At 44.2% G+C, this 15001-nt stretch overlaps 1 protein-coding gene across 3 annotated transcripts in view; it reads left to right on the top strand.

The window, feature by feature from the left end:
- The first annotated feature begins 230 nt into the window (after nucleotides 1-230).
- ttll4 (tubulin tyrosine ligase like 4) overlaps nucleotides 231-15001 on the top strand; it is a 111146-nt gene continuing 96375 nt past the window's right edge. The window contains exons 1-2 of one of the 3 annotated variants that reach the window (XM_033024885.1): nucleotides 232-316; nucleotides 14957-14963. The gene's annotated coding sequence lies outside the window, so the exon portion shown is untranslated. Of the gene's footprint in view, nucleotides 321-14956; nucleotides 14964-15001 lie in introns of all 3 variants that reach the window. The other 2 variants (XM_033024883.1, XM_033024884.1) reach the window with 2 other exon arrangements.

Raw genomic sequence — 15001 nt, 5'->3', positions numbered from 1 at the left:
CGCACAGACATAGAGACAATGAGACAGACAAGACCCCCACCTCATGCCCGCGCATCACGACCACGTGCGCGCCGCCGCCGCGTCACTGGCGGTTGCTAGGGAGCGGGAGCGGGAGCGCGGGAAGGGAGGATGGAGCCGGGGCCCCGGGTCTGGGGTCAGGGTCAGGGTCGGGGTCGCCGACAATGAGCGGCGGCGGCGGGAGGCGGGAGGAGGCGGCGCGAGGAGGAGGAGGAGGAGGGCGAGGGCCCGCCCTGGGCCCGGCCGCTTCCTGCTGGCGGAGCGGCGCCGCTCGCCCGGGGCAAGGCGGGCACCGAGTGTGGGTGAGTGAAGGGGGTGAGGGTGAAGGGTGGGAGTGAAGGGGAGAGGGAAAGGCGGGAGAGGGGAGGGAGTGACGGGGATGAGGGAGTGAAGGGGAGGGAGTGTGGGTGAGTGGAGGGGAGAGTGGAGGGAGTGACGGCGGGTAGAGAGGGTGAGGGAGTGTGAGTGGGTGAAGGTGGGTGAGTGAAGGGGAGGGAGTGAGGGCAAGGCGGGCACCGAGTGTGGGTGAGTGAAGGGGGAAAGGAGGGAGGAAGGGAGTGAGGGCAAGGAGTGAAGGGGTGAGGGGGATAAGGAAAGGCGGGAGCTGGGCGGGGGAGGGGGTGACGGGGGAGGGGGTGGTGGGGAGGGAGGGAGTGAGAGTAAGTGAAGGGGAGGGGGAGAAGGAAAGGCGGGAGCTGGGCGAGGGAGTGAGTCAGAGTGAAGGGGAGGGAGGGAGGGAGTGAGGGGGGCCGGTGGAGAGCGCGGGAAAATGAGGGGGGGGGCGCTGAGTGAGGGAGTGGGAGAAGGGTAAGGGAGGGAGAGAGAGGGGAGTGGAGGGTGAGAGTGGGGGGGGGGGGTGGGGGGTGAGCGAGGGGGAGAGGGAGATGACTGTGGGGAAGGCGGTAGAGATCGCCGGTGAGTGGAGGGAGCGGGGGTATAGTGGAGGGAGAGAGAGGGGATGGGGGAAGGAGGAGAGTGAAAGCGAAGAGGGGTGAGTGAAAAGGAGAGAGGGGGGGGGGAGAGAGAGGATGGGAGAAGGAGGAGAGTGAAAGCGAAGAGAGGAGGGGGGAGTGAAAAGGAGAGAGGGAGGGGGGGGGGGGAAGAGGGAGGGGGGGGGATAGAGAGGCGGGGGAGAGAGGATGGGAGAAGGAGGAGAGTGAAAGCGAAGAGAGGAGGGGGGAGTGAAAAGGAGAGAGTGTGGGACAGAATTGGGAAAAGTTGGCTGTTTGACTATATTGAAGTACAAATATATATTTTGCTTATAACTTACATGATATAACATTAGAAATATTGCAATACTCTGGAGACGTGAAACACTGCAAACTCACAGCGGGAAACCGATGAGCTAAAATTAGTAGGCATCGGGGAAGAGAGGGAAGAATATAACGATTCTAAACCCAAAGAGTACAAGCATGCAGTTAACAGATTCCTTTTATGGACACTACCTTCTCAAAATGATCACCAAAAATAGATTTAGAAGTACAGCAAAGTTGCAAACCTGTGTGCCTGCACTGTGAGTAGGTGGGTTATCCCCCCCCTTGCTCCCTTAAGTCACTAGCTTCAGAAATATTGTTTCTGAAAGCACGAGGTTTTGCAAATTACTGACTAGAAGTATGAGCAAGAGTTGATCAAAACTAGAGGTGCTGTTCGCTGAGTGTGCATTGAAAACAAATTCGAAAGTCCGGAGGCTGGTCAGAGTAGGACATTGCATAATGTGGAAAGTGTCATGATTATACTTGAAGACAAGACACGCCTGTTCAGCAAACAGGTAATCTAATATGTGTTTACAGTGTAGTATGTGGAGCTGGTAAAAGTATACACAACACAACAGCATTTGTGAACTTGTGATTCATGCTGGTTATCAGCAATCCCATTAGCCCATCTCTCACTCTCTCTCTCTCCTTATTTCCCGTTGTAAGTCATTCTCTCTCACAGACTCATCAACTGCAAGTTCTGTCACATTCCTTAAGGGCTAACTTGCTGTAATTAACCTCTCCTATTATTTAGAAAATGTTTAGCGTTGCCAAGCCATCATAAGCAATATAGTCGGGATTGATAGACACACAATGTGTTTAAGGAACTGCAGATGCTGGAAAATCGAAGGTAGACAAAAATGCTGGAGAAACTCAGCGGGTGCAGCAGCATCTATGGAGCGAAGGAAATAGGTTTCGAAGCAGCATCTATGGAGCGAAGGAAAATACTTCACTCCATAGATGCTGCTGCACCCGCTGAGTTTCTCCAGCATTTTTGTCTATCTTTGGTGTAAACCAGCATCTGCAGTTCCTTCCTACAGTTAAAGTCAATTTTGTTTTGTGCGCAACAGGGTATCTGCATAGGAAATCTCGACAAATGGTATTGATCAGTTTGAAGGTGTTGGATGAGACAGTAACATTTGTTGAATTCACTACATCTGTGGAGAAGGAATTGTGGTTTGTACCTGAACATGTTTCCAGGCCTTTGGTTTAACAATACCTGTGAGGGCTCACTTTTGCAATCTGCTATAGAATATAGACATTATAACAACAAAACAGGGCTTTTGACCCAGAATGTCCATGGCGAACATAATGCCAAGTTCAACTGATCTCCTCTGCCAGCACGAGATCCATATCCCGCCATTCCCTTCATATCCTTGATATACTTGATTGATTGGCCAGGTAGGCTGAGGAATTCAATACAGAGGAATATGAGGAGCTGCATTTTGGGAAGTCTTGACATGGGCAGGACCAACACAGTGAATAGCAGGACTCAGGGGAGTGTTGTAGAGCAGAGGGATCTAGGAGTACAGGTGCATGGTTCATTGAAGGTGGAGTCGCAGGTGGATAGGGTAGGGTCAAAAAGGTGTTTGGCGCATTGGCCTTCATCCGGCAGAGTATTGAGTATAGAAGTTGGAAGGTCATGTTGCAGTTGTATAAGACGTTGGTGAGGCTGCATTTAGAGTATAGTGTTCAGTTCTGGGCACCATGTACAGGTAATAGGAAAGATGTTGTCAAGCTGGAAAGGGGACAGAGAAGATTTACAAGGATGTTGCCAGGGCTAGAGGGTCTGAGCAAAAAGGAGAGGTTGTGTAGGCTGGGTCTCTATTCCTTGGAGGGCAGAACGACGAGGGGTGATCTTATTGAGGTGTGTAAAATCATGAGAGGAACAGATCGGGTAGGTGCACATAGTCTCTTGCCCAGAATAGATGAGTCGAGGACCAGAGGACATAGATTTAAGGTGGAGGGGAAAAAATTCAATAGGATTCTGAGGGGTAATTTTTTCACACAAAGGGTGGTGAGTGTATGGAGCAAGCTGCCAGAGGAGGTAATTGAGGTTGGGACTATCCCAATGTTTATGAAGCAGTTAGACAGGTACATGGATAGGACAGGTTTGGAGGGATATGGGCCAAACTCAGGCAGCTGGGACATGTTGGCCAGTGTGGGCAAGTTGGGCTGAAGGACCTGTTCCCACATTGTGTCACACAGCCATCAGGCTATTAAACCTGGCTCGGACAAAACTCTGATTATTAATAACCCATTATCTGTTATTTTCACTTGATCAGTTTATTTATTCATGTGTGTATATATTTATATTATGGTATATGGACACACTGACATTTTTGTAGTAAATGCCTACTATGTTCTGTGTGCTGAAGCAAAGCACGAATTTCATTGTCCTATCAGGGACACATGACAATAAACTCACTTGAACTTGAAATGACTATCCGTCTGTTTATCGGAAAGCCTCCATCGAATCCAACTCCACCACCACCCCTGGTATAAAAATAAACTTTATGTGCATATCTCCTTTCAACCTTGCCCCTCTCACCTTTAAGCCCACAAGTCTGTGACATTTTCTCCCTGGGAAAAGGGTTCTGACTGTCAATGCCTCTCCTAATTCTATATACTTCCGTCAGGTCTCCCATCAACCTCTGATGTTTCAGAGAAAACAATCCAAGAGACGCCTACCTCTCGTTATAGATAAAACCCTCTAATTCTGTTAGTATTCTAGTATTCTGCACCATCTCCACATCCTGGCTATAAAGGAGCAACCAGAACCACATACAATACTCAAAATGAGGACTAATCAATGTCCTATAAAGCTTAAACATGACTTCCTAACCCTGATGCTTTTGCCATGATCTCGGAAGGCAAGTGTACCAAATGCTTCCTTTGTTACTCTGTCACTTTCTACGGACTTGGACCCCAAGATCCCTCTGTGCATCAAGGCTGTTAAGGGTCTTGCTAACGATTGAATACTTCCCCCTTGCATTCGACCTCCCAAAATGCAATTTAAGTTCAAGTGAGTTTATTGTCATGTGTCCCTGATAGGACAATGAAATTCTTGCTTCAGCACACAGAACATAGTGGGCATTTACTACAAAACAGATCAGTGTGTCCACCTCGCACTTGCTCAGGTTAAACACCCTGTAAACATAGGAGTGATTAATTTAAATAAATGTTGTTTTCTTGCTTGCAACAACCCAAATTGCTTTATAATTAATAAAGCAGTGTTGTGAAGTTATTGACTTTAATGCCATGATCATATTGAATGGCGGTGCAGGCTCGAAGGGCCGAATGGCCTACTCCTGCACCTAATTTCTATGTTTCTATGTTTAATGGAAAAAAAACAATGCCCATTTTGTGCACAGCAGTCTCCCACAGAGAGCTAAGTGACAGGAAATAAAGAATTATTTTGGTAAAGTTAGTTGAGAGTAGATATTGTCCCAGACATATGGAATATCTTCCATGCTCTTCAAAAGCATCTAAGAGACCAGATAGTGAATTAATTTAGTGCCTTGTTCAAAGGAACAGCCATTGATACAATGATAGTATGTGGAGCTGGATAAAGTATATAAGGTAGCATTTGCTAACTTATGATCTGAGAACCATTGGGCTCATTGGGTTCATGATGCCACAGACGGCTGTGGAGGTCAAGTCATTTGGTATTTAACAAGTGGAGATTGATAGTTCTTGATTATAAGGGCATCCAAGGTTACGGGGAGAAGGCAGGAAAATGGGGTTGAGAGGAGAAAATAATTAAGCCATGATCAATTGGCAGAGCAGACTCGGAGGGCTGAAAGGTCTAATTCTGCTCCTATGTCTTATGGCCGGAGTGAGCTGCCAGAGGAGATAGTGGAGGCAGATACTATCATCGCATTTAAAAGACACTTGGGCATGTGTTTAAGAAGGAACTGCAGATGCTGGAAAATCGAAGGTAGACAAAAATGCTGGAGAAACTCAGCGGATGAGGCAGCATCTGTGGAGCGAAGGAAATAGGCAACGTTTCAGGTCGAACCCCTTCTTCAGGCTGATGCACAGGTACTTGGATAGGAAAAGTTCAGATGGATATGGGCCCAAAGTTGGCAAATAGGACCATCTTTGATCTTGCCGGCATGGGCGAGTCGGGCCGAAGGGCATGTGTTTGCACCCTGTGTCTCTCTGAATTGCTATGGACTAAAGTAAACTGCTGCCCAAAAGCAGGCATAACCTGGTTGATAGGGATCAAAATCTGAAGTCCAATATCTATCTTCATGCAGTTAAGGCAGTCGGAAGAAGACACTTTTTGAAATCATCAACCATTGCTGTTTTTGGTTTTATTCCCCCTTTCCCACATTATTTGCATTTGGAGCCCTTTTCTGAATCAGAGAGCAATAGTTTGTTGTGGATACAGACATTAGATAAAGAATCTGATGTAATACAAAAAAATCGATGCCCTGTTAATGAAACTCCAGTGATATATTCCTTTGTAAAGATTGTTTCCTGGTGATAAATCTGTTACAAAATTGTCAGCTGGATTGTTAATTGTTGATTGTTAATCCCATGGCATTACAGTGAGACCTCAGCTCAAAATTATGTCCACTAAACCTAATTCTTTTGATTAAGTAATTGCCTGTGCTGACACTATGATAAAGCATTGTGTACATTAACCCTATCGGGATAAGACATTTGTTCTGATTTTTTTTCTTGTCACATCTGTTTTTTTGGCCTTCATCAGTTAGAGTATTGAGTATAGGACACGTTACAGTTATAAGAAGGGTTTCAGCCCGAAACGTTGCCTATTTCCTTCGCTCCATAGATGCTGCCTCACCCGCTGAGTTTCTCCAGCATTGTTGTCTACCATATTTAGATTATTGCGTTCAGTTATACCATGTTATAGGAAAGATGTTGTGAAGCTGGAAAGGGTGCAGAGAAGATTTAAGAGGATGTTGCCAGGACTGGAGGACCTGAGCTATAGGGAGGGGTTGAGTAGGCTTGGAGCGCAAGAGGATGAGGGGTGATCTTATAGAGGTGCACAAAATCATGAGAGGATTAGATCGGGTACACCACAGAGTCTTTTGTCCAGAGTCGGGGAATCGAGAACCATAGGAATAGGCTTAAGATGAGGGGGGAAAGATTTAATAGGAACCTGATGGGTAACTTTTTTACACACAAGGGTGGTGGGTGTAAGGAACGAGCTGTCGGAGGAGGTAGTTGAAGTAGGTACAATCGCATAGTTTACAAGAATGATCCCAGGAATTAGTAGATTCACCTATAATGAGCATTTGTCGGCACTGGGCCTGTACTTGCTGGAGTTAAGAAGAATAAGGGGGAACCTCAATAGCCTCAGAATTAAAGGACGTTAATTTAGGAAGGAGATGAGGAGAAATTTCTTTAGTCAGTGGGTGGCGAATCTGTGGAATTCTTTGCCACAGAAGGCTGTGAAGACCCTCAGTGGATATTTTTAAGGCAGAGATAGATAGATTCTTGATTGGTATGGGTGTCAGAGGTTATGGGGAGAAGGCAGGAGAATGTGGTTCGGAAGGAGAGATAGATTAACCATGATTGAATCCGGAGTAGACTTGATGGGCTGAATGGCATAATTCTACTCCCATGACCTATGATCATTTAAGAAACATTTAGATGGACACAGGTACATGGATCGGACAGGTTTAGAGGGATATTGGCCAAATGCATGCAGGCATGTTGGTGCAATGTAGATGGACTTGGTGTTGGTGTGGGCAAGTTGGGCCGAAGGCCCATTCCCATGCTGTATGACTCTTTGACAGACTGTCCTAAGTGCTTTTGTGGTTCATTTGGTTTCCCTGCTACATACTGGAACACTACTATGATTCTGTGCCTCCATGTTGTTTAAAATCGATTGAACCAAAACTGTATAACTTTGAATTCAACATTTATGGCTGCAGGAGTTATTGTATGGTGTTACAGCCACTGAGTGCAGAAATGGGCTTCTGGTCCATCATGTCCATGCTACCAATCTACACTAATCCCATTTGCTCACAGTAAGTCCTTATGGCCAAAGAAAAGTCATCGGCCTGTTTGTCTGACAGGTGCTGCCAATTTTTATGTTGTTATCTTGGAATATCTTCCTGAGGTTTATTGTCAAGCTTTCTTTTGAAAAATACTTCAATTTAGCATTAACGTGAATTCATTCGGGGAGGGTTTATTGAGGCAAGGAACAGAGGTGTTTCCATTTGAATCTTAATCATTGTTTAAGAATACAGATTACACGGATTTCCACGAGGTAAAGGAAGAGCACTTTCCCCATTTCTGTAAATTATTACCTCTTTTTTAGTTTTATGCTGTTATCTAGTGCAGGTTGTCTGCCATAACTTCCAGATATTGCACCTGTTTCCAATTCTCAAAGTTTAAATCGAAGGTAGACACAAAATGCTGGAGTAACTCAGCGGGACAGGCGGCTTCTCTGGAGAGAAGGAATGGGTGATGTTTCACATCAAGATCCTTCTTAATCAATCACAATCTCCATAATTTTGTGTCTACCTTTGATTTAAACCAGCATCTGCAGTTCTTTCCTACCCATCTCAAAGTTTAAAGATCAATTTGATAAAGAGAAATTGTGTCTGGCAATTTCATTCAATTATTTTTGAGTATTCGATAAGCTAGTTGGATGAAGGGAACTAGCAGAGGATTTAGTGTATTTGAACTTCCAAAATAATTCAGTAACGGTTACAATGCAAGATGACAACCGGGGATATTAAAGGCAATGTCGATAAAGAATTGTCAAGCAGAGAGCGCGCAACAAAAGCTTTTCACTGTACCTCGGTACACGTGACAATAAACTAAAACTGAAACAATCATCATAAACATAGAAAATAGGCGCAGGAGTAGGCCATTTGACCCTTCGTGCCAGCATCGCCATTAAATATGATCATGGCTGATAATCCACAATCAGTACCCTGTTCCTGCTTTGATTCCGTTAGCCCTAAGAGCTATATCTAACTCTCATGAATACATCCAGTGAAGTGGCCTCTATTGCCTTCTGTGGTAGAGAATTCCACAGATTCATAACTCTCGGGGTGAAAAAGTTTTTCCTCATCTCAGTCCTAAATGGCCTACCCCTTATTCTTAAAGAGACAGTTTTCAAGTTGCTAGAATACCACGTGCCACAAGAGCGAGTGCTAGCATCTCAGCTATTGTTCATCCATGTTATTAATTTGGATTAAAAAAAATGCAAGATTATTTTATAGTCAAATTTGTTCGTAAGTGGTTATGACATAAAATTGCTGAGTGTAGGTTGGCTCGAGACAGAATTTGACAGTTGGAGCATAATGTAGGAAAAAAATATATGTTTTAATTTAGGAGGAAGAATAGAAAATAAGAATATTTAAACTTTAGAATGGAGCTGTGCAAGGGGATCTGGGTGTCCTTGTAGTTGAAAAATGAGGTTAACTTGCTAGTTTACAAATAAAAGACACAAAGTGCTGGAGTGACTCAGCGGATCAGGCAGCATTTTAGGAGAACATTTCGGGCCAAGTTAATTCTGGCTTTGAAGAGATGTTGTCAAAAGGAAAGGATGAACGAGTTGGATGTGCTCTGGAGTTCAGAAGGATGAGAGGGGATGTAATCAAAGCATAGATTGAATTTGGAAAGGTGGGTGGTGTGTATGAAGGAACTGCAGATGCTGGTTTACAACGAAGATGGACACAAAATGCTGGAGAAACTCAGCGGGGACAGGCAGCATCACTGGAGAGAAGGAATGGGTGATGTTTTGGGTTGAGACCCTTCTTCAGACCGAGAGTCAGGGGAGAGGGAGACACAGAGATAAGGAAGTGGAAGGTAGGAAAACACGATCATAGAGGCTGAAAAGGTGAAGGGAAATGTAGAATAGATCATTGTTAGATTGGAGAAGGTGACAATGAAGCACATGGGGATAAAATTAAATCGGGGAAGTCAGACTGGTCGGAGAACTATGAAGGGGGAGGGATGGAGAGAGAGGGAAAACAAAGGTTACTTGAAGTTAGAGGTCAGTTCCTCTTGTGATGAATGTAGAACTAGTGGGTAGAGTGTCAGAATAAGGGATCTGGGGGGGATTTCCTTCATTCCTGGAGATTTGTGAAATCTTTATTATTGAATATTTTCAAGGCTATAAGATTCTTAAAGCCCTGTCCAAGAGCTCTCCCGAGTTTAAAAAACAAATCAAACTCGTGGTAAGCACGTAGAATGAACGTAGCGGGTACGTCGGAGCTCGGGGACATCTCTTAGCTGCTCATAACGCTAACGGCAGGTACTCGGGAAACGCGGTAAGCTCGGGAAGACTCGTGAAGGTTTTTCAACATGTTGAAAAATGTCCACGAGAGCCCCGAGTACCTACGAGCGGCCATTACCGTAGAATCAGGGCAAACTCGGGAGAACTCTTGAATGAACTCATACAGTGGGACAGGGCTATTAGTCAACTGCTGAATATAAGGTCATGGAGCTCAAGCAGGAAACTGGAGCTGAGGTGGAGATGTAATCAACCTACGATCCCCTTGAATAGCAGAGATGGCTCAAGAGCTCATTTATCCCACTCAAATTCCATATGTGCCAATTATTATTTAGGTACAGGAGATTGCGCTATTGAATAAAGCCCAACCTAAATTACAATGCTGTAGAAATTAGATATTTTACTATGTCCAGCCTTTAGTGAATGAGCCAAATTGGCAGCCGGGCTATCTAGCCCCCTGGGTTGTGTCTATGTCTTTGACGAGAGTTCAATCCTGAAGCCCTTCATCAATTTCTGTAGCTAAATTACAGGCCTACCACCAACAGGCAGGCCCTTTGGCCCAACTTGTCCACACTGGCCAACGTCCCAGCTACACTAGTCCCACCTGCCCGCGCTTGGCCCATATCCGTCCAACCTGTCCTATTCCATGTACCTGTCTAATTGTTTCTTAAACGTTGGGATAGTCCCTGCCTCAACTACCTCCTCGGGCAGCTCGTTCCATGCACCCGCCACACTTTGTGTGGGGAAAAAAATAAATTTGAACAAGCTAAGATTGTCACAGGGGGTGGTCAAGTATTGGGAATGAGCTGTCAGAGGAGTTAGTTGAGGCAGGTAATATAACCACATTTAAGAGACATTTGGACAGGTACATGGATAGGAAAAGTTTAGAGCGATATGGCCCAAACACGGGCAGATAGGAGTAGCATAGATGGACCATCTTTGTCAGCATGTGCAAGTTGGGCCGAAGGGCCTGTTTCCCTGCTGTTTGATTCTATTAGACACGAGAAGATTACTTTCTGAGGATTTGAGAGAAAACTTGTCTCAAAATTGTTCTGTTGCCATATTTCACCTATTTTTAAAATATCAAGTCGAGAGGTTTTTTTGTGCGCAATATACCATATCATTATTTTGGATCCTGGCAATTATATTAATATGGCTGTTCATTTTATCAGCATAAACGTCTTGAGTTACAGATAGCATTTTCCTGGAACTGGTCTTGGGTGACAGCCATTCCAGAATACAGAGTCACAAGTACAAATGTTGCAGGATGTCAATATCACGTCAAATGGAACAATTTTCTTTATGTCTTTACAAATGAACTGGAAGTTATGCCACAGCAAAATTATTAACAGTAATGTCTAATAACCTGAGATTTCATTTGTTAATCTGGAAAGTGCAGGATTGTGCACAACAGCACTTTCATTCTTTGTGTCAACCTATAAGCCATCTATGCAGAATATATTCAGAGTGAATGGGGAGTTTTGTGAAGCAGAAGAATCTTGGAATTCACGTACATAGTGACATCTGAAAATGACATCAGAAGTAGGTAAGGTGGTAAAGAGGCTTTCAGTACATTGGCTATCAGAGAGAGTAATGAGTATAGAGGTTGAACTTTATGTTACAGCTGGACAAGACATTGTTGAGACCACATTTGGAGTATTGTGTTCAATTTTGATTCCCCTGCTAATAATCACCATGATAATGTACTCAAAATGTCACCTGTGGCCACTGTAACAGTGAGATTTTAACTCTCGTACAACTGTACAGCACAGGAACAGGACCTTCGGCCTGTCATGTCAGTGTGGAACATGATGCCAGGACCAATTCTTCCCTCCATTTTGAATATATCGATATGCCTATCCAAAAGCCTCTTAAATGCCACCAAAGCCTCGTAAATGTCACATCTCTTGTTCGTCCAAACCTCTAGATTACACGTCTCATACCTTAACAACTACACCCGACAATCTTGGAATAAGGAGGAGGCCAGGACCTACCTGACTCCCGGTTGCCAAACACTTTAATTCCCCTTCCCATTCTCACACTGAGCTTTCTGTTCTGGGCCTCCTGCATTATTAGAGTGAGGCCAAACGCAAATTGGAGGAACAGCGCCTCATATTTCGCTTGGGCAGCTTACAACCCAGTGGTATGAATATTGATTTCTCTAACTTCAAGAAACAATAGACAATAGGTGCAGGAGTAGGCCATTCGGCCCTTTGAGCCAGCACCGCCATTCAATGTGATCATGGCTGATCATCCCCAATCAGTAGCCCGTTCCTGCCTTCTCCCCATATCCCCTGACTCCGCTATTTTAATGAGCCCTATCTAGCTCTCTCTTGAAAGCATCCAGAGAACCGGCCTCCACCGCCCTCTGAGGCAGAGAATTCCACAGACTCACCACTCTCTGTGAGAAAAAAGTGTTTCCTCGTCTCCGTTCTAACCTTTGCACCCCCTCTCTCTCCGTCCCTCCCCCACCCAAGTCGTACTAGCTTCAAAGTTGTCTTGTTGAGTTTCATCGTCTGTAAGTCGTTTTTACATAACCCCTGCCGAGCTCATAATGGCCTGTTTCCTTTGTCATCATTACTTTTTTTACATAACTTTAATTTATTTGTTCTATATCTCTATATATCATTGTCTATATTTCCCGTTTCCCTTTCCCCTGACTCTCAGTCTGAAGAAGTGTCTTGACCAAAAACATCACCTATTCCTTTTCTCCAGAGATGCTGTCTGACCCTCTGAGTTACTCCAGCCTTTTGTGTTTATCTTCTAGAGTTTGAGTTTAGGCATTTGTCACATGTACCAAGGTGCAGTGGAAAGCTTTTGTTGCGTGCTAACCCAGTCAGCAGAAAATCAATACTTTATTACAGTCGAGCCATCCATTGTGTACAAATACATGATAAAGGCAACAACGTGAATAATGTTTAGTGCAAGATAAAGTCCGAGCAAAGATAGTCCAAGGGTCTCCAATGAGGTAAATAGTAGCTCAGGACTGCTCTCTAGTTGTTGGTAGGATGGAGGTGGGAGATTGCAACCTTCACGTGGTCCGCCCTGTTTCGGCGAATGCAATCAACCCGGCGTGCACAATCAAATAAGATCAAATAGAACAAGTTGTCGTACAACTTTAGGCTGTGCACGCCATACGCAAGAAGAAGAAGTTGGTAGGATGGTTCAGTTGCCTGATATACTTCTGTCTGTTATACTCCTTTTCCCTGCAAACTCTCTGGCAATTAGCGGTGGGGACCTAACAGGGTTATTGTCCCTCTTTTCATCCCGAACCCCTGTCTCTTCCCTGCATCCCTCCCTCTGGCTTTCCGTTTTACTCGCTTTATCTGACACCCCTTTATCCCCTTTTCATCTCTAGCCTTTGTCACTTACTCCACCCATCATCCAATCACACTCCCCCACCTGTATCCACCTATCACTTGCCAGATTTTGTCCTGACCCCACCTGTCTTTTCTACCTTTCTCCCAAAATGCTCCAATCAGTCTGAAGAAGAGTCCCATCCCAAAATGTCATCTGAGTATTCCCTCCACAGATGCTGCCTGATCCACTGAGTTCCTCCAACATATTTGTCATCTGCCTTATCCACGGTTTAGAGATCCAGCGTGGAAACAGGCCCTTCGGCCCACTGGGTCCACGCCGACCAGCGATCCCCGCAATGTTAACACTATCCTACACCCACTATGGACAATTTTTACATTTACTAAGCCACTGAACCTACAAACCTCTACGTCTTTGGAGTGTGATAGGAAACCGAAGATATCAGAGAGAACCCACGCAGGTCACGGGGTGAACGTACAAACTCCGTACAGACAGCATCCATAGTCGGGATCGAACCCGGGTCTCCGGCGCTGCATCCACTGTAAGGCAGCAACTGTACCGCTGCGCCACACGTAACTGCCAACCACGGTGTTTGTATGAAATATAATATCCTATTCCCCAACCTGCTTGACAACTCACTCAGCACAATGGGGATCATAATTACACCTACCTTATGCATGGTAAGCTTGGTCGGCATTTAATTTTTGTATTTGTTTTGTAGTAAAAATACTAGGTAGCCGGAGGAACTCAGTAGGTCAGGCAGCATCTGTGGACCGTCAGTGTTTTAGATCACGGTCCTTCATCTAGGGAGGGAGCAGTTGGTATAAAGAGATGAGAGGAGTGGACAGTGGCCGGCACGGTGGCGTAGCGGTAGAGCTACTGCCTTACAGCGCCAGAGACCCGGGTTCGAGCCTGACTACAGGTATTTGTCTGTACGGAGTTTGTACGTTCTCCCCGTGACCTGCGTGGGTTTTCTCCGAGATCTTCGCTTTCCTCCCACACTCCAAAGAAGTACAGGTTTGTAGGTTAATTGGCTTGGTATAAATGGCTGATGGGTGAGAACAAAAGGCTGTAGATTCTAGATTCTTTTAATTTTTATTTTTTTTATTTTATTAGAAGTTAATACAATACAAAACAATACAGTGGTACCTAATTTTAGGTGCCAACTATTTCATAACGTAATACATTCTATGTACAACCTCTAGTTTTATGTTTTAGAAAAGGAAGTAAGAAAGACAGGAATAAAAAAAAAAAATAGAGGGAAGAAAAAGAGGAAAAATAGATAGTAGAAAATAGAAAAACGTGAAGTGTGTATATAAGAAAGGAAAAAGTAGAAAGTAGAAATAGGAGGGAAAGACCCTTTAAAAATAAATTTTCAAATCTTTATTCGGAGATGTAAATCTATCCACGACCTGACCTGAAATCAGTAATCTTTACGGTACTGCTGCATCACATGATTCCAAAAAGTCGATGAAAGGGGACCAACTCCTTAAGAATTGGTCATATTTATCTATTAGTCGGAGTCTCATTTCTTCAAGGTGTGCTATGTCCCATCATATTCCTAATCCACATTTTAATAGTTGGTATAGCTGTATTTTCCCAAAATTTAAGTATCAATTTCTTTCCAATTATTAACCCATAATTAAAAAAAACTTTTTGGTCTTTATTTAAATTGATATCTTCTCCTATTATTCCAAATATAATCCATTCCGTATTAGGTTCTATTCTTGACTTGAAAAGCTTTGTAAATATATCAAATATATCGCTCCAAAATGTATTCAACTTTGTACATCCTACAAATGAATGTGTTATATTAGCATTTTGAAACAAACATTTATCGCATCTGGGAGAGACGTTTGGGTAGAATTTATTCAACCTCGTTTTTGAATAATATTGTCAATGTAATAGTTTAAATTGAATTAAATTATGTCTTGCATTAATGGAACAATTATGTGTGTTCATCAGAAGATTCTAGATTCTGACAGGGAAGGATGGCAAGAATGGAACTGAATGAGAGGTGTGAGTGGGGGAGGGAGGGCAGAGGAGATCCAGTGGGAGGACTGTGTGGGCAAGAGGAAGCCAAAGAAATAAGATGATAGAAGGCTGTGGAATAAGGTGGGAAGAAGGGGGTGTGAGAGAGGACCAGGGTAGATAGAAGGAGAGAGGGGTTGTGGTTACCTGAAAT

Source organism: Amblyraja radiata, chromosome 7, assembly GCF_010909765.2.
Source record: "Amblyraja radiata isolate CabotCenter1 chromosome 7, sAmbRad1.1.pri, whole genome shotgun sequence".
Classification (NCBI taxonomy): domain Eukaryota; kingdom Metazoa; phylum Chordata; class Chondrichthyes; order Rajiformes; family Rajidae; genus Amblyraja; species Amblyraja radiata.
Note: the sequence above shows the minus strand (reverse complement) of the source record. Positions and strands in the feature narration are given on the sequence as shown.